Here is a 27,500-nt window from a genome sequence, read left to right on the forward strand (position 1 = left end):
ACTGCAGCACTGTGGCTACATTAACCATTTCACAGGCAGTTGCTACATGGGTATGTAAGGTATTCAATAGGGAGCATTGCCTAACATGAATGCGTTGTGTGTTGAAGAGTGTCGCACTGCCCCATGATAGGCCTCTACCCCTGAGGTATAGTATGTGTTCTGTGTGGATGACATTTGGGATACTGGAGTCTGACCTTACAGCAGGTGTCTAAATACGCCATGTGTATCATATTAACACTTACTGCGTATGACAAAGTGGTGTATGTTGTGTGCATGTGTATTGACTCTGCCTATACAATGTCCACTACAGTGTACCACAATTGTTTGGGATGCTCTGTGTATTGCATGTGTTTGAGGCAGCTACTTATGTTACTGGGATGTGCATAGTCCCACAGAAAACATGCAGAGCATGCATTATGTGTAGGTGTTTTACATATGTATATGGCCTACAACTCACCTATGACATGCACATGTTATTTGCTATATTAAATGCAGAACACTCACCAGCATGGGTCTGCTGTCTTGCTGTCACACCAGAGGAACCTACAAGGATATGAGACAGTTTGTCAGTGTCAACAATTATGGCATTGCTGCTGTGAGTTTGAAATTTTACAGTAGTACAATGGGTGACAGTCACAGGCATACATATTATGTTCCAAATTATCAGTATTGCACAACACCAGGCTCCACATCTTCTAAATACACAGTACACATCTGACATATGCATGTTCTAACAATCGAGCTAACAGTAATCTACAGATATGCCATGTTACCTGTACGCTCTGAGTCAACTTGTTGGGTGACTCCGGCCTCCATGATGACACACGTCTTTTGTAGTGGTTGGCCAGGAGCCACCACACTGAGGAGCAGCTCTTCCACTCTGGTGAGGGGTGGATATGATGCTGCACCACCACCTGTGGCAAGCTGTTGTCTGCGGACATCGGAGGCATGCTGCCGGACATGTCTAATTAAATCACTGCAGTGATGGCGTACCTGCTCATAAATCTGGTTATGCATGCCTACATCATTCACCCGATGGACAACATCTTGCCACAGTGCAGTGCACCCATGCTGGTCCTGGCTGGTTCTGGAGAACAGCAGGGTGTGATGTTGTAGTAGTGTGGATATGATTATTTCCTCCTCTTCAGGGGAATACACAGGGTTGCTATGGTGACACATGTCCCTGGAAGACAATAAAACACTAATTGTGTGGAAGTCATGTGGCACACTTAACATTCTAAAGTACAGATATCAATGAAATGCCATATATAGCAACCTATGTGCTGTCAGTAGAAACACACTTTAATACCACATATCAGTGCTCAGCCCACAACTGCCTGACAGTGCCTGGTACGTTCTATATATTAAACATGTTCTGCACAGCAACAAAGTTAAACCAGTATGTAAGACTATACAACAGTACATGGCACACTGTATGTGACACAATGCACCACCTAGCCACAGGAGGTATATATCAAGCTAATGCATGAAGAAAGATGTCATCCATTGCAATGAATGTAAAGTACAGTTACAGTATTACCAGTGTACCACAGTAGTCTTTGATGCAAAACCCCTGCCTAACATATGTGCATGGTTGTTGATATAGGTGGCATACTGCTGTACTAGACTATACATGTTGCTAGATACACACGTATACCCTGTAACACAGATATGATTGAGGGCATGGTATAGGCATAATTACACACACATCAGACATACATACAACACACAAATGTATGCCAACCCAGATGAGCTTTACCTGTGTACCATACAGTACTGTGTGTCACTACTTACAAAACCTTATGCCTGAGGTATGTAATCTGTGAGGACTACAGGGAACACACAAAACAGTGTTTCCAAGCAATGTGAACATACACCATACTGTACTGTTTAGGCCTACAGCTTCAGGTAGTACTACAGTTCATATGGGAGTTGGATTCACCAGCAGTACCACTCACTAAGCATACATGTATTGCTTTAGCCTACAATGGGACACCACAGTCGACAACAAGGGACAACGTCACTCCGTATGCCATACTACTTTTTCTGCCTAGCAATAGCATACACATCTGTTGCTGGGATCACAGCTAGGACACAAACTACCATGACAGTAACAATTTCACACTAAGCTATCACACCTTTACAGACCTTGCATACATTCACCAACACATTCACCATCACACTCAGTCAACCTCACATAGCAATTATTGCACTAAGTACAAGTGTGTGTGCATCGTGTCATGGGTAGGTAATACGCTATTGGCCCTAGGGCCTACAGCAGCCTAGCCATACGCTACCCTGGCCTTTGACACACACTTAATTTAATTTCACTGGCCCCTGTCAACCAGAGCCACAGAGGTGATTCCCGGGGTGTATTTCCTATCTCCCAAACAATCATCAGGAGTATTTATGACAACTGCTAGTGAGGAGCTTTGTTTGCTATTGATAGGTGGTTTGTTCCAGAGTATGGCATGTCTCTGAGTTAGGACTCTATCCCTCCAGCATGTGCTGTTTAGTGAGTTGACAAGGTGTAGGGCCCTAGAGCGTGTATCTGGGAGGGATTGTAATATGTTTATGTGGAGGATGCCCAACAGCTATAGGTGTGACATAGCTCAGTATGTTAGGCAGAGGTCACCTCTGGGTAGGCGCTATGCAACACAGTGTAGCTGTGGTTTTGTGAGTCGGTCTGCATAGGGCATCTGTTTGAGGCTGGTATTACTCTTTGTGAGGTATGTCTGTGGACTTTCCAGTTGCTGTAGTTGCCATTGTACTCTCTAATGGGTTTTAAGTGTGATACGTAGAGGGGAACACTGACCTATATTTCCCTAGATGACACACCTTTCGTGATGACGTGTACCACATAGACAGAGTACATGACCAGTGTGGCACTGTGATTATCAAAGGGAGGGCTACTGCCCACCTGTGTCCCATGTTCCCTTATCACACCTTCGGTGTTTAGTAGACTACCACCTATGTGGTAGTTAATGGGTACAGTGTTCTGGCAAGAAGGGATGGCACTACAGTGTCAACAGTGAGCTTCAGTCCATACCTTGGTCACCAGGTACCTGTCGCAGTAAGTAGGCCCATGTATCTCTCCCTCTATCTATATATATATCTACATATCTATATATCTATATATATATATATATCTATATATATATATATATATATATATATATATATATATATATATATATATGTCTCTATATCTATATATATATATATATATATATATATATATATATATATATATATATATATATATATATATATATATATACACATACATACACACACATACACACATACATATAAACATCCATTGCTGTACATATAGATGTACATATAGGCACATATACAGTCCACTATTCATGGTGGGAATATCAATTATGCGACAGTTGTGAGATATACAGTTATGTAACAATATTGCACAGTATTGTGCAGACTGCATTGAAGGTGTCCTCAGCCCATGTAGCTTTAGCAGGCCTCACTGGCTGCAACACTGCAAAACTGACTTAGCATACCCACAGCGGTTAACCACCACATGTCATATACCAGCACTGCATGCTGTTTTCTTTGCCACACACTACAACCTACATAGAAATATACACATAACAACCTTCAACAACGTATATATGTGCACCCTTCACAAACAGTTGCAGTATGTCCCATGCCCTATGCACATGTACAGATACATAGAGATACGTACTGCTGCCACATATGGATGATTCACAGTATGTAGAGTACTCTTCATAAACATCTACTACATGCCAGCAAATACATTTGTGTTACATACCTTTCGTTTGTTTTGCTGTGTTCCGTTTGTTTTTAAAGGAAATATTTTTTTTTTTTTTTTTTCTGTGTCTCTCTGCTTCTGTCTTTTTGTCTGTCTTTGTCTGTGTCTGTGTCTCTGCCTCTGCCTCTGTCTCTGTCTCTCTCTCTCTCTCTCTCTCTCTCTTGCTGCAATGAGATTATTGCATGTGTAGACAGCAAGTGCAGCCTGCTTTTCTAGGTATCTGCACATGTGCATGTGATGGCCTCTGCACCAATTGGTGCCCATCATTTACTAATTGCATGCAGCCTGCTGTGTGGTAATTGCAGTGCTCACTGTCATAGCAGCCCACTGCTATAAAATGCTAGGTTAGGTAGGCATAGCCCTTTCAGCTTTCCAAAGTGCGGCCCATGCTTGTTTGCTGTGGACACCGTTGTGTCAGTCAGAAGGTTGGTATACTTCTTATCTCTGAAACTATGGTTGTAGCCAGTGATTTGCATGTTGTACTCAAACCTGAATGTTGCTGCTTCTAGTACACACTTGTCAGTGTAGAATTTTACTCACCCCTCCAAATGCTTGCACAAGATACATGGGAGTATGTACATTCTTTTCTAATTAGACAATTAACTGCCATACAAAAGTAGTTATTGCAATGTATTCCTCTGGCACATGAACTGTTTGTGAACTACTATACTGTAAATATTAATTACCTCACTTCTGAACAGTTTGTTGTTTACTTGTGTTGACATTAGCACGGGCTGCTCAAGACAGCTGGACAGAATTCAGTACTGAGTATGCCTACCTGCATCCTTGGTAGAGCCTGGATACACAGGTATATTGTTCTTTTGGGTAGGGGTGCAGTAGTCCAGAGAGCATTATATATTATTGTGTGATGTTTATCTTGCTGAACATACAGGGTTGCTGTGTACCTGTTAGTCTAACATGGCAAGTAGTCTGCGTAGCTCCCACTTGTGGACATATCCAGATGGCAGCCAGAGGTTAGCCTATTATTCTTTGTCTGTGCACACACCGGTCTCTTCTGCACTGGAACAATGGCATTGTCACAGTTGGTTGCTAACAGTACATGGCTACATCCTTTGATATTTCTGTGTTGTACTCCTACATGAGGGTATGCTTGTGGGACTCATTCCAAAGCTATTGGCAGAGTGTGTAACAGCAGAAAAGCTGAAATGCCTGTGTGTTTCTGCCTCTGCCAGGCCTCTGATACACTCAGATATATATTTAACAGCTTCAGGGAAAAGTACATATAAGTGGGGTACACCTGTAATATATTACAGACATTCAGCTGAGAATGTGAGAGAATCAGAGCATATGTATTAATACACCTTTTCTGACGTGCATGCAGTGTGTACTCTTAATTATTGACATTATTCATTAAGTATAATTCCCCACTTTTCGGCCTACTGTCAGTACTTTTCTGAGGGATTCTGAGGGACAAAGCTAACATTTGTTTACGAATCAGGGACATCCCTGAAAAGCAGTCACAGTTGGGAAGTATGGCCTCTGCCCTATTCAAATATGCCAGTGTTTATCCCACTCTGATACTGTGTGGGGGTTGTAAAGTGTTACTGTAACATTATTTTCTGCTAGAATGGCTGGTTCTCTTTTCACAGTCATGTCATGCAATTCCACAACAATGCTGGTAAAGATCCACAGAACAAGATTTGTGTTATGACATTCCTATTTTCCTTTACATTCACTCATTGTAATGCATGATATATTTATTATAGCACCAACTTGTTGTATATCTATTGTGGCCTAGTGGTACTTCATGCAGTGTAGTGTGTCCGGGGTTCGAGACCTGTCAGAGTTGTTTTATTTTGCTGCTCAGCAGAACAAGGGCCCTGCCATGCAGAGTGACTAAGGCATTTTTAAGCAGTTGTAAGTGGGTTTGCGTGATGCTTAGCAATACTTAGCTAAGTGCACACATGCCCACACTCGCTCAAACCTACTAACTATTGCTTAAAAGTGCTTACTTCCGCTACCCCCCACGCTAATTTCTTTGAAAGAAAAGAAAATGGGGAGATAGGAAAGTGGTGAAAAAGGGGGCACAAAGAGGGAAAGACAGTAGGGAAACAAGCTTGGGATGTGCAGGACGGGTGTAGGGAAGGTCCATAGCTGCCCATTTCTTTACCAGCAACAGCTGTGCATATGCAATAAATTTGGAGTGAAATTTGAAACCTTCCACCCCTGAGAGAGGGGTGAGGACAACAAAGTATGTTGTACTGCCAATTATAATTATCAGTTTACATGCCCAGTGGACATGTGTGCGAAATGGGCAGCTATGTATGGGGCGTAATTTTTTTGAGGGAACAGATTGCCCTTTTTTTTTTCAGGTGAGAGTGGAAAGTGAGGTAGAGCAAGTAGGTATATTTGGGGAGGTACGTTGGGGAGGTAAACAGACAAGACAAACAGGATGCATACAGGGGTGGATTATGACACATGGGGTGGGTGAACACAACTGATGGGGACCAATGTTTGGAAATCGCAAGCCCATGAGCCCACAGATGGTAACAGTGGAACTGAGATCCCCACCCATGGGCAGTCACCACTGCACCTTCAAAGCTCCGAAGGTGGCTGTGCTGGGGGCTGCATAGGAGGGGCAGGCTCACCCGTGAGTCGTGCCACTCTCACCTTGAGCTGGCATAAGGGATCAGCAACTGAACGCTGGATCTCCCTACGCACCACAGCCCAGACCCTTCGGAGGGTGACAGGTGGCCCTTCTCCTCCCACGCTTGCACGGGGGGGACAAGCCCCATCCCCTGCAGTGCTTCCACCCAAAGGTGGCACAGGACCAATGGAGGAGGGGAGCCCGGGCTGGGCACCGGACCTGTTGGTGCCAGGTGCAATCGCCAGCTGAGGAGGGACAGGTGGGTCCGGTGGGACCGGCCTTCCCATACGTTCTGTGATTAGGTGTGTTTAATTACAACATAAACAACAGCATTCCAAATTAGTTGTAACAGCATGCAGTAATATTCCCATTAACTCAACACACCAGGGTTCCAACAGTTGAACAGCAAGCATAACACATGCATATATTAAATGACAGTGGACATTCCAACAGCATGCAGGGATGATTGGTGGCAACAGGCCACCAAGATTGTGGTGTTTGAACAGGGCACATGCATCAAAGTAAATGCAGGTATTTATAGAACAATAGGACATATGTCCCAACAAATGTTTTGAGATTAGACATACCCATTGAGGTGTGGAATTGCATTGTTTATGCACATACAGTAGGTTGTAGAAAGAAACCTCCATTAACATATTATAAGTACTTTTAGTCTACACTACATTCCTATTGACTGCAGGTGTATATCCCCTACATGTTTTATTACACTAGGCAACATGCATTAGGTTGTGTAATGGGTTTGGCGAGTTCATTATATACCTGACCTATATCTGACATACTAACTGTCCAAGATGCAGATGTTACTGCTACATAGTTATTTATTTTATTTATATTTATATATATATACATTTCTGGATGTGTTCACGTGACATTTTCAGTTACATTTCTACAGAACCCTACATTTCATGTAGCACACTCACATTTCTGGGGAACACATTAACAAGCTACTCGTGTGCCAGATTTACCTATGCATGCCAGCCATTAACCGACTGTTGAGGACTGTGTATATGCTTCACAGCTACTGGCACTTCCATCAGCCACTTTATATGGGACTGCCCAACTGTGGGTTGACAGCACTTAATACAACAGTACTATTTATATAATGCAAGGGTACAACAACATTTCAAAGTAAGTGACACAGACACACTCCAAGTATTATACCATTATTAATTACATTACATACTTTTCTACAGGCTCTCTCCTTTATTTGATATTACAGTGCATACGGAAGACATATTCAAGACATATTATACCTTTATTAATGTTACAACACTCTTTTTCAGGCTAGCTCACTTATTTGATATGACAGTACATGCAGAGGTATTATTCCAGACTTATTTTACCTTTATTAATGGGTTACTACACTCTTTTTCTGGCTCTCTGACTTATTTTATATAACAGTACATGCAGAGGAATTATTCAGGGCATTTTATGGCTGTATTATTGGGCTACAACACTTTCTTTCAGGCTTTCTCACCTATTTTATATAACAATACATGCAGAATAATTACTAACCTGCCTGGTGGCACAGCCTTAGCAGCCTATCTGCATAGGCTTGCTGATTCGCAGCACAGACACCTGCAGCTGTGAAGTAAATGAAGGGATATTGAGACATACCTATCTATTATATAGACTAAATTAGCATGTCTTACATACTGCATTCCATGGCTACATACTCAGTAGTGGGGCATCTTGCATGTCATGGGCCTCCTGTATCCATTGGTTCAGTAGGTCCTGCTTCCATCTCTTCAGGTCTGCATGGTGGTGATGGACCTACTCACCAGTCCAAGGGATGCCTGTGGCACTGATGAGATCTTGAGCTAACCGGTTCCAAGCCTCTGCTTTGTACTCCGTCCCTTGGAACTGGCCCTGCAGGAGTCTTGACTCATGACGGTGGACAAGGAGCCAAACCATGTATTTTGACTCCTCGATGCCCCAGCGATGCGCTCGAAAGTGAGTACCCTCTCCAGCACCAGCCATTCTAACTGCAGATGGGAGCTACAATCAGTTATGGTGAGTATTCCCACCTCTGGGGCTTAAATATGCTGCATTTCCCGCACTTTTTTGTGATTGGCCATTTTTGAAAATTCTCGGCTGACTGCAGACCTGCTTAGCAATGGTTAATCTACCATTTATAAGTATATGTATGTTAACAGTGGCTGTTTATTCTAAGCTGTCATGGCTTAGTGATTCAGTACTTTGATTATGGTGCACAGTGTCCTGGGTTCAAACCTTGTCATTGCTTTTTATTTTACTACTGTGCAGACAGGCTAGGGGGTGTGGCTGTGTTTAGGCAACTTTGCTCTACGTTGCTCCACGTTGCCCTACGGTGCACTGATTGGTGTGGTGCGCACCTCTGTGCAAACTGATTGCGCTGGGTAAAGCACTACTTAGCTATGGGCAACTATATTGCGCTGGGTAAAGCGCTGCTTAACTACGGGCAACTATATTGCGCTGGGTAAAATGCTGCTTAACTATGGGCAACTATATTGCACTGGGTAAAACACTGCTTAACTATGGGTAACTATATTGTGCTGGGTAAAACGCTGCTTAACTATGGGCAACTATATTGCGCTGGGTAAAGCGCTGCTTAACTTCGGGCAATTATATGTCAGGATCCTTCTTATATTTATAAATATACATTTTGTTCACTGATACATAGGCCATTTCAATGCTTTTTAGTAAAATTTTATTCATATATGTCAGGAATTGTTTCATATACTAATTTAAAACATAAAATAGAAAGGGGAGTGGTGGGACTTGAACCGTGCATGTCTCTTCTTTGTGCAAAAGCTCTACCACTATGCTATTGCTATTTGGCTTAATTTGCATAAACATTCCTTATTATGCTCTTCAATGTCGAAATTGCTAACTGCAGCTAAGCAATGGGCACACCCGTGCAAACACGTGCAAATACGGGCAGCTATATCGGGAATTAGAAAAAAAAAATTAAATGTTTTACTTTTTATAACTGTACTGAGGGTTTACAATGTGAGGGAGTGTAGTGTTGGGTGCGTAGACATTTGAGCGAACTCGCTCATGTGTGTTGACATTTCACAATTCAGACACTTGCAGGGGCGTGGACCTTTGGACTGCTTGGCAGTCAGACACGCCCCCTGCCTTCCTGCATGGTCCATGTTAGACTTGGAGTGGAGTCAGCATGCCCTCATGAATATGCATGGCACGGTGACATCATACCGTTCAACTGCAGTTTCCGAGTAAAACTTATTTAGTCTTACATGGAGGATTCGTGAATCCGGGGGAAGAGTATATAATTAGTCTATATATGCTAAAACTAACAAAACGGAATTCTAAAAGTCATTAAATTAAGATGCTTATATGACCAGTATTGCAAGTGTGAGCAGTGATGCTGTTAGGATGTGTGTTAGAATGGATGCCAGATAGTTTTTCTTATTAAATGGACAGCTCTACTATGCAAAAATGCCTCTTTTGACATGTGATTCTGGAGATTCTACAAGTGAAATCTGAGTATTCACTAATAATAATGTCTCTCAGTAACAAACAGCATGAGTCAAACAAAGCAGCTGGTAAGCAAATAAAGAATCATATAATAAACTCTGAATACTAATGTCCAGTGAATAGCTGAAGAAATAAAAGATGATTTGTTTTCATACACTAAAGCCAGCAGTGCATATGGTGGAGTTAGTTTTAAAACTGTTCTCTCAATAATATTAGGCAGCAAAAATACCATAAGCTTGCTTCAGTCAGAAGTAAATGATAAATAGACAGCATGTAACACTATGTAAATAAAAATGCATTGTGTTTGTATATCATTTAATCAACTGACTGTTTAAAATAGGAAGTAGATACAAAATTGAATGACTCATGCAGATGATAAAATACAATTAATGATCCTTCATAATACACAGACATATCAACCATATAAATCTAAAATAAATATAAAAAAGCGATAATAAAAGAATCACTGCAAAACCTTGCTGCTTCTAAAAAAAAGCAAAAAACAGACTTAAGAAAATATTATGAGCCTTTCAATGATACCTGCACAGCAGAGCATCAACAGCTGTGAAATAAAATCCCTGTTTGCAGTATTTTCCATCTTTATAGGTAAAATAAATTATAAATGCATGTTCATTTGCTGATCAGAGAAACCTCAATGTAACCATAATGTATGCAATCAATATAGAGGTTACAGTATCTTATTTCATAATTATATTTAAAAAATGTGTTTACTTCCATTCCATTGCATGTGTAATATTGTTTAAGAACATTCTAAACATCTGCTTATTTCAGCCCCTATCCCTCTAAAAGTAATCAACAGTTGTTAGGATGTATGTAGTTGAAGTTGCTAAGCTGTGCAGTGTGTTCATTACATTTCACATTTTACTACCAACCATGATTTTTTTTTTATTTTAATCTTTCATCAGTTACAAACACTAATACACATTTCATTAGTTCTATGCATGAAATATCCTTCATTGCCAAACATGTTACTACTATTGTGCTGTATGATTTATTTACAGTGTCCTACATGCATAACCATAGTCTATAGTATATTCTCTGCATAAGTCTATAACTTATTTTGGCCTGCACAGTTCTCTCTGGCCTGTGCTGATTGATGCATTAAATACTGCTATTGCATGGTTGACTGTGTTGTACAAATAAGTTTACATGTGCATGCCCATTGTGTTAATGACTAATGTTTTTTACACACATATGCATATCAAAGTTATGGCACACAGTGTTTCTTCCCTTCCTTGGTTGCTTCATTTGTACTGTGACCAAAGAAATGTGCAAGAACTTGTGAACAGCAAGAGACACCATGCAGGAGTTAACTGAGGTCAGGATTAAACCAGCGCTTTTTCTGCTGTGAAATAGAAACCTTAAATACTTAGCAAGTGCACAATCTGTTTGATGTCCCTACAAGGTATATTGCAGAAGCAAATTACTCAGATATTTTAATAAACACAATGCATTTTTTCTTCAGCCATTGTGTTGATTCCCTTTGGTTGTTTGCTTATTAACCAGGTAAGCCTGTTGGACAAATGTCTCCTTTTTCACAGGTGACTAAAGGCAGTCTGGATAAGTGTCATTGTCAGAGTCACACAGTTTACAAATGAAAGTTGAGGGAAGTGAGAATCAAACCCAAGGATATAAGCAGGATGAACATCATTAGCAGCTAGTAGCCTTAAGTCTCTGACAACATAACAATTTATAATACTCTTGTTCTAAGCAAAATAGGCTTCTTTTAACTTTTCTTGCAGAAGTTGTAATGTTTTGAATTATGGTTTCTGTCTGGGTTTCCGATGAAAATAGGTATTTTGTAACTATATTTCCTAGTTAACAAACATAAACAGTCATTCATGACTCCATAGTGATAGTGAAGGTGTTAAGCAATAGGTTCATACAACATGAATGTCAATAGATAAGGCTATACTGGAGGATATGACTGTCATCTTTTCGTTATGATAGTTCCAAATTTGAAGTCATTGGTGAACCTGCTCACCTGGGGACCTTTGATTTTAGTCCTGACAACACCGAAGAATATGTCAAAGAGTAATGTTCCCACAATGGACCCCTGGGGTATGGTATTGATGAGAATATTTTGTGAGGAAAATATACCATCTACACTAGTAGAATGGAATCTGTCTGTTAACCAGTTTGCTATCCAGCACTTTATGTTGGAGTTGATATTTAGCAGGCATTTTGGGGGCATTTTACTGAGCCGAACCTCTTCCTTTCAAAGCAGGTAGTTTTCTGGCATTTCTAATAAGTGTTGTTTTCTTCAATGATTTGTTGCTTGTGATATAAAAAGAGGGCTGAGGAAATCCCAGACAGAATTTTCCCTTTGTAGAAAGGGTTGGGAATTTATAGCAGCAGCTCTCAGATGGAGATAATTAACAAGAAGCTGGAAATTATTTCTACAACAGGAATATTAGTCTGAGAGATATTTGCTGTACATTCACCTAAACCATAAGAATGTGTTGTTTTGGAGAACCTGCTTCATATGGTCTCAGCTGTTGAAATGGCTACTGGGCACTTTATCATAGGGTAGGTATCCAGGAGGTAAATCACTGCATTCTGACTACAAAAGACACATATATTTTATTTATTAGCCTGGTAAGCCCAATGGATGAAAGTGTTTCTTTTCAGTGGTGAACTACGATCACTGTCTGGTTACATTCTGCAAGATGTGGTGATCAAATCACCAGAAATGGTCAAACAAACAGAGAATCAGCCATTCCTTCAGTGATTACACAGCTATACTAGAACTTCATAAAAGAAAACAAAACACAAATAAGCATTTATAGAGAGGTGGGCTCTTCCTGTTTGCTCATGGAGAGACTGGTACCCAGCAAATAGCCTGCAACATTTTTATGCTCAGAAATAGAGTTTAAACTATATGCAATATAAGCCCCTTCAGAAAAATAACAATATGCTACTACCTACTGCATTGAAAACACCATTATCGAGCATTAGAGGGATTGCAGATCAGGGCACCTGGGTTGATAGCTTCCTTTTCTTTGGTCCTTTGATCACCATATGGCAACGGTAGTCAAGAAATCCTTCTATACTTTGCAACTAATTGCCAAAGGAATCTCTTTTGAAACCCTGGAAGTCATTGTTCCCTTATATTCCACCCTAGTCAAACCCTTTACCCTTTGGCACGAATCTAGCTAGGCAGAGGAAAAAAAAACAAACTTGAAAACATGCAAGGGTTCCTAACATAAAGCATATCTGGTATCAAAAATCCTAGCTACCAGGAGATGCTGGAATCCTTGTTCCTGTACTCTGTGTTGTATAGGCTCCTGTGGGTAGACCAGTTATTCACTTATTGTGCCACTAGTGCTCCAAGTGATCCTATTATCTTTGACCTTCTTTCTCTTGATAAGTTGAACAGCCTACATTAGGAAATAAATAAAACACAGCAGATAGATAATTTCATCAGCCAGCTCCTCCCCCTGCTGGAATAGGCTCTCCATACATGTCAGACTATGGGACTGCTTCTCATGTTTCAAATATAGTTTGGAAAACCATACTTCCACACCTCATCCTCCTTGTAAGGGGTGGTATAGTCTGAGGGTGGTTATTGACACGGTGCATATGGCCTTGCATATCCTATGATTGTATGATCCTGTACTACCTCCAAGGCCAAGCACACATGTGGAAAGGGGAATTTTATGTAATATAGTCTGTTTAAATACCTGACATGGCTAGCAAACTGTAAAACACTACTCCTCAGTGGTCAGAACATCCAGTCAGTGGCAGCTCTTCAAAAGAAGGACATTTGATGATTTTGACTCAGTCAGCTGACTTTTGCTGACTGGGTGCATCTTCAGGTGTCATGTTCCCTATGAAAGATGCCAGTAAGCTATGCTGATTTGGCAGAAACTATGGTGGAAGAAGTTACATACACTGCTGTGCTGATATACATAAAGCATATGCTTGCTATGATAGTTAGAGCATTATGAATAAAGGCAAAGACTTAAAAATTAACTTTGAAGTGAGATGGACAAATAGGGTAAGGGAATTGCATGGAAAACCAAAACTACATGTGGTACCATATGGGGTTACATTTAGGGAGGTGATTTATGAGATGAATACTAGGCACAAATGTCACTTGTCTCCATAGTTATTTTTGCTGGTTGTTGAGGTACTGTTAAGGAGAATGATCATTAAACTAGGTGAAAGGGAAGAGGTGACAATGAGCTGAATGTTTGCAATTTGTTTTTAAACAACTCACTTTGACTGCTGAGAAAGGTAAATAAAAGTGTTGAGGGAGTTTAGATGGTCTGGGGACACAACAAGTTTGGAATTCCATTAGTTAAAGTCTGCATTAGTCTCCAAAGAGGAAGAAAAGTTGGAGGGCCAAAACATTTAGGGATAATTTTACATCTGACTTTCAGAAAGATAAGCGGGGGAATGCAGGAAAGATACTGATATAACTAAAAAACTGGTGAGGCAAGTTGGGTTTGTTAAAGAGCAGGCAGGAGATTAAACATATGACGGTTTTGCTGTAGTTACTGTATTGGGCAAAAAATTTATTTACATGTCAGGTAGAAGAAACTATTTGATGGTTCTTGATTTTCTTTGTAGGTTTGTATAGTGGTAGCATAGAACAAGTATCAGTAAAGGACAGATATGTGCAGAGAAGAGAGGAGGTTGGAGATTTCCAAACTTTTAGAAGTAAGTTGTAGCCACATGTGTAGGGTAGCTGGTGATGCAAATGAGTGTGGTGTAACAGACCTTATATGGTAGGACATTACTTAGAGGAGAGCACTTTAGTTCAGTCATATAAAGAAGGCCAGAATGAAGAGAGATGTTTTGGTGGTTAGGGTGGGTGGCTTTGTTGTGGGATGAGGATGAAAATCTGGGGCATAACTTTAGGAAACATAGCAATGGCAAGATGCTAAAACTAGTGGAGAGTGTAAATAATGCAATAACCATGGCACAGGGTATATGGATATGACTGTAGGGTGATTTAAGGAACTGGAATGAGAAATTAATATGAATGAAATAGCTTAAAGGAGAGATGGGTGAGGTATTGTCAGTTATGAGGGAGTTGTCTGAAGATGTGTGAAGATTTGCAGGGGAAAGAGGTGGAGTAAGGAGACAGGAAAAGTATCATGCCATCAGTGTAATAAGTAAGGGAAAGGGGAGTCCAGGAATGCTGCATATGGACCTAAAGGCATATAAAGAGGAGAGATTAGTAGACAGTTGTGGAGTAGGGGAGAGAATGGAGGAATAGAGACACAATGAGCAGGTCTGGATTATGTTTATGGGTTTACAAGTAGTGGAATTATTTTTATAGTTGCTGTTGAAGTTAGTTCTTAGATGGTATAGGATCCTATTTCAGTTGCAGAAAAAGCATCTTCTGAAGCTTGGCAGGCACTGCAAAAAGGGAGTAAACAATGTCTATATGCAAAAGTGTTAGAAACATATAATGATACTGTGAGCACTTGGAAGGAAGTTATGAGTTTATGAGTTCCTAAAAACAGAGGTGGCTAACTTAACTTCACGGCACCCATGCAAATGGAAAATAGGTGCATGACTGCCGATTCATACACCAATGCACTGTACGAACATGTACATAAATGCATGGAACTAGCCATACCCAACATAACCACGATGCTCTCTTCCAAAAAAAGGAAGCCAATCTGGTGGACCCCTGCCATTAACAAACTCTACAACAGTAGGAAGAAACTGTTACAGAAAAAGGTGAAGTCCCAAGACTGGAAAGAACTCTCTTATTAGCCTCAACAAAAAGTTGACATCCCTCCTCTAAACCTCTAAAGCTAGCTATGAAGGCAGAATTGTGGCAGACACTAAAAACAACCACAAAGCCTTCTACAGTTATATCAAGAATCTCCATGGCAATACCCCAATTTGCTCTGAGTTACTGCACAATGGTACCTCCTATACTGAGCCAACAGATATTGTCAACATACTGGCCGACAGATTCAGTGCCAACTTTACCACTCTCTCCCCCAGTGGCGGCTGGTGACTTCAAATTAAAGGGGGGCTGCAGGAGACAGCTGAATGGGTGGGGCCAATGGGAGGGGGTGTGGCCAACTTGAAAGGGGTGGAGCTATGTTCAAAACCACAACAACTAGAACTTTAATTAAATACGCTGCCCTGGGTGCCACCCATAATTACGAGAGTCCAATCAAGACAAAATGAAGTGTAGAAGGAAAAAATATTTCAATGCATTGGCTACATGACAACTTACTTAATATCTAGATGGAAATACAAAGGTTGTGAGGCATGAAAAAATAAATTACTTTTTAAATACATTACTGGAATGCCAGTCAAAATCAAGTATAAAAAAAACAAGCAGCACTCAACTCAAACCACTTCTCCTTGCACTGCAGTTCTAATTATAATTTATATTCAGCTTTATAAAATTACCAAGTAACATTCTGAAAGTAGCAATCTCTGTGATACCCCCACTTGGAAAAATGTTTCTTTATCCAAAAAAGACCTGCTGCCTGACAACAACTATCTTTTTGTTTCATGGGGAAGATATGATCAAAGTAAAAAATGAACAGCAAACAAGAAACAAGCTCAAGATAAATTGCTTAAAGGATTACTGCACAAGTTATGGACCACACATGATAGATTGGCATTTTGTTTAGTTTACGGGTAAAGCCTGCAAAGATGACTACAAGTCTCCAACAAATGTAATGAGCTTCTGAAAATACTGTAATCCTGTCCTTTATTACAAATACTGTCATATGCATTTCAATACCTAAGGCTTATACCTTATCTAGTTATGTAAATATTCTCTGCATGGCAAAAACAAAAAGGCTTTCAATGTTGGTAATTCTTTAACAGTATGCTTATTAAAGCTTACTTGCATCTTACAATCTCCAACAAGCTTACCTGATGGTCATTAAAGCATTGCTACTTGAACACAGAGCAACAGGGCACTGCGACACCATGCATTTTTTGAATAATAAGAAGCATAAATCAACAGTATAAAAATATGACAGAAAACCAGAACATTCTGCAAAATAAAGGGCAGATTTAAAGCCATGACTGTACTTGTGTCTACCTTGGATACTCTAAGTGCTCCTTGCCTGGACACATCTAAAGTCACTACATGGGGGAGTGGGGGTACAACAAGTATGTCACAATTTGAAACGTCTCTGGCTGATGGCGATGGCCCTGACACATTTCATATACTCAACCTCAGAGCAAGAAATCTGGATAAGGCCATAAATAAAAGTAGGACAAAGGTCCAAAAAATATAGACAATTTTTAAATGCTGCTCTTACAAACTTAGAAAGTTCAGTAGGTCTTGCATCAGTATGAATTTTCTGTAGGGTATGAAATATGAAACTCAAAGTGAACCTCAGAATGTTGCAGAAATGCTCATCACTGTTGCTTAGTTTTCCAACTTGTAAAATAGCACTGGCTTTATGCAAAGAAAATATCTGAGCAGATAACTTTCCAGCAGATCTTTATATAATTAAAAAATAAAATAAAAGGTGTGGTTACCTGGTCAGATGACTGTATCATTCTAGCCTGACATAGTCTACCTGCAAAAGCATTCCATTTATTTATTTTTAATGGATAAGTTTGAAAACACCCTTGTCTCATTACAGTGCCAAAAGCAATTAATTCATAAGTAAATACTGTAAATTGCTCATAATTGTATAATTTCTTAGGTACATTTCATAATGTTATAGCTTCTAATACAATGTATTAGACTGCTCTGCAAGCAATGCCAATAACACTGTCACTACTTTCTCATTATTTTCAATTGCTGGAATATTTCAAGCTGAATAAGACAACTGACAACCCCAATATTACAACTCACACAGCAGGAATTTTCTAGACTAGAGTGTGCCTCTTAGCAGCCACAGTTTTAGATGCCTGACAAAAACAGTGTTCCACATTACACCCATTATGTACCACCAGAGATCAGCTGCTAGTAAAATCACATCTTATTTTCAGGTCTAAATAAAACTATGCAAAGGCAAGATCAGCAGCTCAAAACAAAATACTTTTGGCTAAACCATTGCATCTCATGACAGTGCAGAAATACGTGAATTACAAATGTCCCTATCTCTGTTTGTTACACTTATTAATCAGGATTAATCATGTAGCTACTTATTTAAGATGCAATGCACGTGTGCTATCTGTTCTGGTGATGCACACACTACATACATAGGTGTTTGACAACATAAATGGCATGGATATCATTCGTGGCAGTGTGAATTGTGCCATAGCTATCCTATATTTCTCATAATATCGCATAGAGGTATAGCAGTGTTCCACGTCCTAACAGTACATATGCTGCTGCGGTGACCCTCTCATTCTGTTTCTGGTTATTCAGAACAGGTTCAGCCAACACCACCACATCTTTTTCCAGCTCTTTCACAGATGAAACTTATTGCTATGGTCCAGCTGCAGCACTTTGTATTTGTCCACAGTGAACCGTAGTTGTCACATTTCTCCCCAAATGGGCAGCTTTTTCCAAATCCTTTTGTAGACTCAAGTAATGTACTGACACTTAATAATCCCGAAGATGTCAAATCAAAAAAGAAAAATGCTCCAAAAAATAATTAAACCTATGAACAAATGCTCTCACATTAAGAAGCTAAGAACAAAAATATTATCTTAATCACTTATTTTTCATAAATGATTTGTCTTTAATAGCAGTTTAGTTAAAAACAAACTGTCTAAACCCTCCTGCTACAAACATGCAGCTGTATGTGGCATACAGATTATAGACACCTTTCTGTCTTACATAAAATGGCAAAACAAACTGCACAATGCAACGTAAACTTCTCTTTCAGCTTCACAGTCACAGTATCTGTAATATCCTTTCAGAATCAGGATGGACAAACCAATGTATTTATCTATATTACATTTTTCATTCATTCGTGACAGATCCTGCTTTTACTAACATGATATTAAATGAAGTTTCTTTAAAGCAATGTTTGCTCTTAAAAAGGAGGAAATTATCTAGATTCCTTACCTCAACTGATAAGTGATTTCAAAGTCCAGGCCCAAGTATGCAAAAAAGCTATTTGACGTACGGCTGTTTTGAACAGGGGTCTAACCAATGGAATCACTTCATCAGGATTATCTCTTTTGGGGTACATTTGTTGTTTGATGGGAAGCTTTGTTTTCAATGGTGGGCAATGCCCTTGTTGGATGATTTTGTAAAGCAGAAAGCTAAGGAAAAATGTTGCCCCACTACTTCTTGGCAGATAACTGAATGCTTTCAGAATGGTGTCAGCAGGATAAATCTGTGTATTATTTTCAGCTACCTCTGATTTCTATTGTTGAAGCTAAATTGTGGTAATTGTAACAGCAGGCTATACTCTCATTTAGTGATAAAGACATTTCTGGCAATACAGCAATTATGTATGCCCCTAATGCTAACCAACCTCTGTCACATTACTGATGGCTGTCATACCTGCTGTCTGATGCTAAGGGCTCTCTCATATATAAAACTCAGTGTATCAGTACCATTTTTCGCTTATGGTGTTCTCCACTAGTAAAGTGACTACATTATCTGTAATTATAATATCATTTAAATGGCAGGATTAGTGCTACAGACACATCAAATGTCATATTTTGCTTGACATTTTATTTAGGTAAGACAGGGTGGTGTCTACGCATCCATTTTCTAGAGCACATTATGAAAAAAAATGAAAATATGTCTGTTGCTCTGTATAAATGTCACACAGACTCATACTTAGACAGTTTACAGAAATTTTAGTTTGCAAGTGGACAGAATGCCTTTACTGAAAGAGGATGCTATAAAACATTCATTATAGATGGAGTCTAAATGTCAGGAAATATCCAAGTAATTGTTTCCAATTAAACCACTTAGAACCAGACAATGACTGTTAATCCCTTCAGTAAAACCTCAAGTTTCTTTGCCCCCCCCCCCCCACAAAAAATAATGTTTAAGGTACATAGAACACTTGGTCTGGTTACTTGAAGGATGGTTTATGCTCCTGGAAGTTATTCACCGCTGCAGTGTTTGAAGTGATGCCTGTAAAAGCAGGATCTCATGTTTAACATGGAATGTTTTGTACATTTTTAAGATATCATGTTATGTTTAAGAAACCTTTGTTAAATGCAGTTACAAGGTACAAAACTTGACAGCAATGACTTAAGAGTGATTCACTGCACTAGGGAACTCCCTTGGACAAATTTGATACAATCATGATGTTCTCACTCTGTATGGCTAATTTGTTTGAACTTGATGCAAGTTGATGGTAATTGTTCAGTGATCTCTGCAATCAAACATGCATGACACTAGTAACTGTCTTCTGCAGTGCACAGTGGCCTTCCTTTTATCCTTTACAATGCTGATCATTTAATCTGCCTGGTTTACATACAACAGCTCCCATACATTGTTCACATGAACAGTACAAATTTTAACCAGTTAACATGGTACACTATATATAATCAGCTGTCCAATGTACCCACAAATCCTGCTGGCTGTTATTAATCTTTTGTCAAACTTAGCCATACACCCATCAGGGAGCCAAAGAGTATACTTACTTTACCTTCACTCAGTTCTTCTTCTAACTTATTTTCTTTCTTCTTCTTTCTTCAGTTCTTCTTTCTTCAGTTCTTCTTCTTGACTTCTGTTGTTCTTCCTTCTTCAGCAGCTGACAAAATACCGCGGTGCCCAAATAAAAAAATTAAAATGCAATTGCAACGGCAAAGTAAAAAATAATTGGTCCTCAACAACTCCTAATCCCATTTGTTTGACAGTCACGATTCTCACGAAACATAAACAATCCACAACTGACACTGACTGATTGGTTCTCGCTCTTTTCCCAGCACATAAAGCCCGGGAAGAGAGCGACAACCAATCAGCAGCATTTAGCCCAGCAAGCACATCATGACGTGCCTGCGGACGTCTCAGTCCGAGCCCCTTCCAATTCTATGCGGTTTGGAACCGCATAGACTTCTGGGCATCACAATGATGCCTTAATTAATCCCCCGGGCTGCAATAAAAACAAAAAAACAAAAAATATATTTAAAACCGCTGCAACCCGAGGCAGTTACAGTGCGCATGCGCATACTTCCGAGTCGCGGACTTGGAGAGACCTGGCTACAAATTTGTTGGTTTTAAACTAAAAAATAAAAAATGTACTTTTATTCTTTTATTTTCATTTATTCTTGCATTTTCTGAGGGGGCTGCAGTCCGGCAGTCCGATGCCACGAGCCGTCCCTGCTCTCCCCCCCTAAAGGACCAATCACAATACCGGAAGAATGCCAGGCCCCCAGCTTTACTGCAGCATAGGTTAAAGCTGCATTGTCCAAAGCCAAGAATACAGCTTCCATGGGACCCTACAATATCCCTGGCTGTGTTCTACATGAACTACAAAGTGAACTGGTACCACACCTCTGTGCCCTATTCAATCACAGCCTCACCTCAGACTTTGTCTCTACAGAATGTCGCACTGCTACAGTCATCCCTCTCCATAAAGAGGGAGTGACTACAGTCCCTGGGAATTATCGCCACATTAGCCTGACGAGTCTGATATGTAAGGCTATGGAGCGCATCATCATGGACCTAATTAATTAGGATATAAGGAATCTCCAAACTCTGGATCCCACACAATTTGGTTTTGTGAAGGGTAGATCATGCCTGCTCAACCTGGTTGACTTCTTTGAGTCAGTCACCAGAGCTGTGGATGAGGGCAAGGCAGTTCATACAGCCTACCTCGATCTGGCCTACCAAGGCCTTTGATACCATTTCCCACTCAGGAATTATTGATAGACTCACCAAACTAGGCATCAAGCCCTATATCACTAGGTGGGTTGTAAACTGGCTGACATATAGAACCCACAGTGTGAATGCAGCAGACTCCAAGTCAGACTGCCAACCAGTCACACGTGGAGTCCAACAGGGATTAGTCCTGGGTCCTCTCCTGTTTGGCATCTAGTTCTTGGAAGTCCAGGCCAACATGGAGGGACTCTGCCTGACCAAGTTCACCGACAATTGTAAGCTGGGAGCCATTATTAACTCTCCAAGTGATGTAGACATCCTACAGAAAAGCCTCACTGAGACCAACGACTGGTGTTGAAACCATGGCCTGAAGCTTAATGCCAAAAAATGCATTGTCATTCCCTTTGGGAAAAACGCAGTTCCCACTAATTACCACATTGATGGTAGCCCACTGAACACTGAAGGCATTATAATAGATCTGGGGACACAGGTTGACAGCAACCTCTCCTTCAACCACCACATTACCACTGTGGTCAGGAAGTCCTTTTATGTGGCACATCTCATTACCAAGGGTTTTGCATCCAGGAAGAAAGAGGTCATCATCTCTCTCTACTCTTTCCTCATTAGATCAATCATCGAGTATAATGCCCCATTTGACATTTACCTCACTAAACACCTGAACAGCTGGAAAGGCCACAAAAGTACCTCACGAAGAGGATCCTAGGCCTTAAACACATGCCCTACATGGACAGACTCAAAAAACTCCAGCTTTTATCTGTCTCATATCGTCTATTAAGAGGCGATCTCTGCTTGACTTACACAGCCATGTCTGAACCAGCCCTGTTAGAAATGTTACACCTAAAGAAATCCAAATCCCTCCACACCACATGCTCCAGGGACCTCACCCTCATTACCACAATCAACAGAACATGCTAGAGGGACAGATTCATAACCCAGAAACTGCCCATGCTCTGGAATAGACTTCCCATACATGTCAAGCAGAACACTTCACTGGCCATTTTAAAGAGAAATCTTGATGAGTGGATATGAAATAGAAAGTTCTCCCCAGGGATCATTCAAGTGTCTCTACTTGATAGAGGCACCGGGAACTATTGGCAACATGATGCCACGGCACTTCTATGGGCAAGGTTTGTAAAGGCTCCAGGGCCATTGGCCTAGCACACACCTATGAACCTATGAACCAATGAGGAGTTGTCAGATAGTGTGATTATTTGCAGTAGGGTGGAAGGTGTGATGGAGTTATGTACAAAGGATGGGGGGAAGATAGAGATGGCACCTATTAAGTATAGGATATGTAGATCGATATATGTGTACATATCTTTAAGAAGTTATTCAAGGGATTGCGCAAGTTTATAAATACTGAGCATGTGCAAGTGAAACTGCCATTTTGCAGTAAGCAGTTGAGATGTAAGCATGTATGTATGTAAGGTCTGTTTGTTAACTAGTTTGTTCGTATTTAATGATGCTGCTATACATCCTGATGCGTTTATATTAAACCATCTAAATGAATACCCTAGCCTTCTTGTCAAATGTGTTAGAGACCAGCAAGTGACAGGATACCTAGGGAATGGGAGATGAAGGGAGTAGATGCAAGGGCAAATGTTAGGGTGGAAAGTAGTAATTGTATTAGGAAACATGGAATGAGGCAATGTTGTTTTAAGGTGACGATATAGAGGATATGGAGAGTTTGGACAAAAGACAGCAAAGAAAAGGGCTAGGTGGATGAAGTGGCAAGGAAGGGTATTGTCTCAATTATAATGCTGAAATGACTTGGAAGTCAAATACTGATTGATATATATATATATATATGTGTGTGTGTGTGTGTGTGTGTGTGTGTGTGTGTGTGTGTATATATATATATATATATATATATATATATATATATATATATATGTAGATATATCCATCTATATATATATATATATATATATATATATATATATATATATATATTTATTTTTTTTTTTTTTAAAGAATGTTTGTTTACTTTCCCAGTGCTTGCCAATCATCAGTTTTTCCTCTTCACAGTGGCCATTAAAGTCAGTCATCTTCATCATCATCATCACCAGCCTCTCTTTTTTGCCATTTTCTACATAGGGTGTGGGTGTCATGTCACTTGCTGCCATCTCTTACTATTCAGTGCCACTGTCATACCTTCTTCAACTCTCATGCCTGACTGTTGCAGGTCTTCTCTCAGATAATCCATCAACCTCTTTGCTGGATGTCCTCGTTTCCTCTTGCCTTCTTCCTGTCTGTCCTTACTCTACTTCATATGATTAACTTCTGCTTTCTTGCACATGTGCCTGAACCACCATAATCTGATTTATTTGACATTTTCTACAATGAGAGCTACTTTGGCTTCTGCAGTTATGTTGTCATTTCTTCGTCTGTCCCACAGTGTACATCCTATTACCCATCTCAGGCACTTAATCTCCGTCACCTCTATCTTCCTCAACTGCTTTGGTTTACTGCCCAGGTTTCTCTACCATACAATAGTGCAGATAACACCACTGTTTTGTACATCTTACTCTTTAGCTACTTTGGCATTCTTCTGTCATACCCTACCCCTGACATGTGCCAGTTGGCTGCAGCCCTTCTGATTTTAGCTTTGACTTCCTCATTCAGATATCCCTTCTCCTCAACCACCCATCCAAGATACCTGAAGCTGTTAATCTGTTCCACTATTTTCTCTGCTATCTGAATTGTCAGCCTCTTCATACTTACCCCATTTGCTACCATTACAACTGTCGTATTGTACTCAGTTTCATCCTGTGTGCCTTCAGTTTTGCATTCCATTCCCCTACCCTTTGCTGAAGTTCTTACTGAGAGTCTGCCTGTAATGCTACATCATCTGCATACAGCAACATTGTTGATCTGTCCCCTCTGACCTGTTTGCTAATGTAGTTCATCACCAGTATGAATGTGAGCTCAGAGCCGAACACTGATGCATACCAATTCCCACTAGAACCCCATCTGTGACACTGAACACTGCTCACAATTGAGTCATTGGGACCTTGTACACAGCTTGCACTAATTTTTACAATATTTCTGTGGCTTTGAACCACTGCAGGACTGCTCAAATCAGCTTTCTTGGAACCTTATCATATATTTTCTCCAAGTCTAGGAATGCCCAGTTGGACTCTTTCCTCATTTCTAGCTTAAGTATCTGTCTCATGGCAAGCATTGCGTTAGTTGTGCTGCATCCCGATCTGAACTGCTCATTTCCAGTCTTACTTTTTACTGTTCTGCGTATTATCAGTCACCCTCTTCAGAACCTTCATGCAGTGTGATAGGAGTTTGATACTGCTATACTGCCCACAGTTGTAAATGTCCCCTTTGTTCTTGAACACTGGCACTAGTAGGCTTATTCTCTAGTCATGTGGGATACGCCTTTCTCTCTGTAATGCTAAGAGTGCCCTCAGGAACCATTTCTCCCCTATCTCACCCAGTATCTTTATCACATCTGCTGTGACCTCATCTGAGCCTGTTGCTTTCCTTGACTTCATTTTCCTGAGTGCTGTTCTTACTTCTTCTAAGGCGGGTTCCTCTTCTTCTCTTGCCATAGGCTGTGTCTGGTATAGTACAGCTTCTATGGAGTTTTTTTCATTCAGAAGCTGCTAGAAATACTCTTTCCACTGGTTTTTGATGTATCATGGACTGGTGAGCAGGTTGTTGCTAACATCCCTTATGAAGAGTGTCTGACTATCTTCTTTATCTTTCTGTCTTTGACTTGCAACTTGACAGAGCTTCTTTGTGCCACCTACTGAGTCACTTTCTAGGAACTGGTAGAGTACTTCTGATGGCCTGTTCCTTGTTCTTGCAGCTCCTGTCTTAACCTCTTTGTTAACCAACCAGTATTTCTTCCTAGCCTGGTCTGTCTTTTCTATTTCCCACGTTTTCCTGCACTCCTTTCTTTTGATGACTTTCTGGACTTCTGCATTCCACCACCAGATTTCCTTATGTCCCTTATCTCTATACCGGGCTCAGTCGCATATCTGTTCTGTAGTCATCACACATGCTGTTTTGAGGTGCTGCCATTCTTCTTCAACTCCACCTATTTCCTCTTCTTCTTGAGGTGCTAGAGCCTTGAGTAATTCATTGAACTGTTATGCTTTATCTCCGGTCAACTTTCAGGTCTTCAGCCTGATCTCTGTCGACCTTAGAGCCTTCTCTGACCATTGCTTGCAGATGATGGTGGCAACCAGTGTTTTATGCTGTGAGATTAAAATCAATAAAGATCATGGTTCTGAGTCTGTGTCTTAAATACCACATTTTTCTGCAAATCTCTGCAAGTTAACATTTTCTTGGTATCCGCAACATACAATAGCATTATATTATTATTAGAATAGCATTTCTGTGACTCCATAATGAGAAATAACTGCTGTACAGGCAACAGACTCATCAAGCAAGCTAGCAAGGTGAGGAATGAATGATTGTTTTAGGTGAAGTCTAACTGATCACAAGTCATGCAGCACACTACCAGGAACCGAAGAGGTAATTTTTCAGTGCACTAGTATGTTTGCGTCAGCAATAACTTGCAAATGTTATCTACAGTAAGAGTAGCATAACTGACAGGTAAGCACATATAAAAATAATACATTTTAATAGAGAAGTGCAGTAGCAGGAAAACCCTATCAGGTAGATACTGCACTTGTAAAAAAAGGAAAGGAAAACGCTAAAGCACAATGGACAGAGCCAAATGCTGTACCTGCACAAGGTAAGATTCTGTTCCAAAACATTCTATGTTCCAGGAGCAAAATAATTAACTGTAGTATAACATTTTGTTTTTTCTGCACATTAAAATATTGGATTAGCACCTCTCAGAGGACATGGTAAAATAGAATGCAGATGCTATAACATGAACCTTCTATGGTGAGTTTCTTTTCTTTATGCATCTCTCAGCCGCTCCAATTCTAAACTGTACTGCAGACAGAATAAATAACCCAGGTGACGTGCTGTCTGAAAAGCAACCAGTCTCACTCTGAGAAAACCATAAGCCACTTCAGCTTTCAGAACTTTGTGAATAGTCTGGCTTTAACACTCGACAGGTTGAATATTTAGTACATACAGACCCTTATACCTCTCAGGCTATGCAATCTGTATATTCATGCATCTATCCATTCATTTATGTGTATCTATCTACCTAGCTATCTATCTACCTATACATGTGAATATGTATATGTATATATATATATATATATATATATATATATATATTCTATCTGTTATGCATGCATTTATGCATGCATTTTTCTGTTTCTCTCCAGATGTCAACAAATTGTGTTTGTGATTGTTTTCATAAACTAAAAAAATATTCAACCTTCAATTACTTTAATTACACACGCACATAGTCTGACACACACAAACATATGCATGCTCGCATGCGCGTGCACACACACACACACACACACACACACACACACACACACACACACACACGCATTTGTGTGTTTATGTGAGGGGAGGCTTGTGTGGGTGCTTGTATTGCGAAGTAATTGATGGCTGAATATTTTTTCTGTTTATTAAAACAATCACAAACAAAATAAAATGTTGGAGTGTTTTAAAAATCAAATTGTTGAATATATTGAGCACTGGAAAATCCAGCTATGTATTTCACAAGGTAGTAAGATAAGTGTTTAAAATATATTTTGGTATGTGAATTTTAATGATGAATGTCTGAATTACTAATTGAAAATGTATTGCTTTAATTCATTAAATGCAAAAAGCCAGTATGTTACATTACAGATGAACAAGTCACTCTGTCAGATAGCTATACTGCATAGATATTACATGACAGAGGTATTACTGAAGATCACAGAAGTGAATTGCTACTGTTTTCGCAAATCCTAGCCAGCAAAAGGACT

Source organism: Protopterus annectens, chromosome 3.part1 (genome assembly GCF_019279795.1).
Source record: "Protopterus annectens isolate FY-2018-M chromosome 3.part1, PAN1.0, whole genome shotgun sequence".
Classification (NCBI taxonomy): domain Eukaryota; kingdom Metazoa; phylum Chordata; order Ceratodontiformes; family Protopteridae; genus Protopterus; species Protopterus annectens.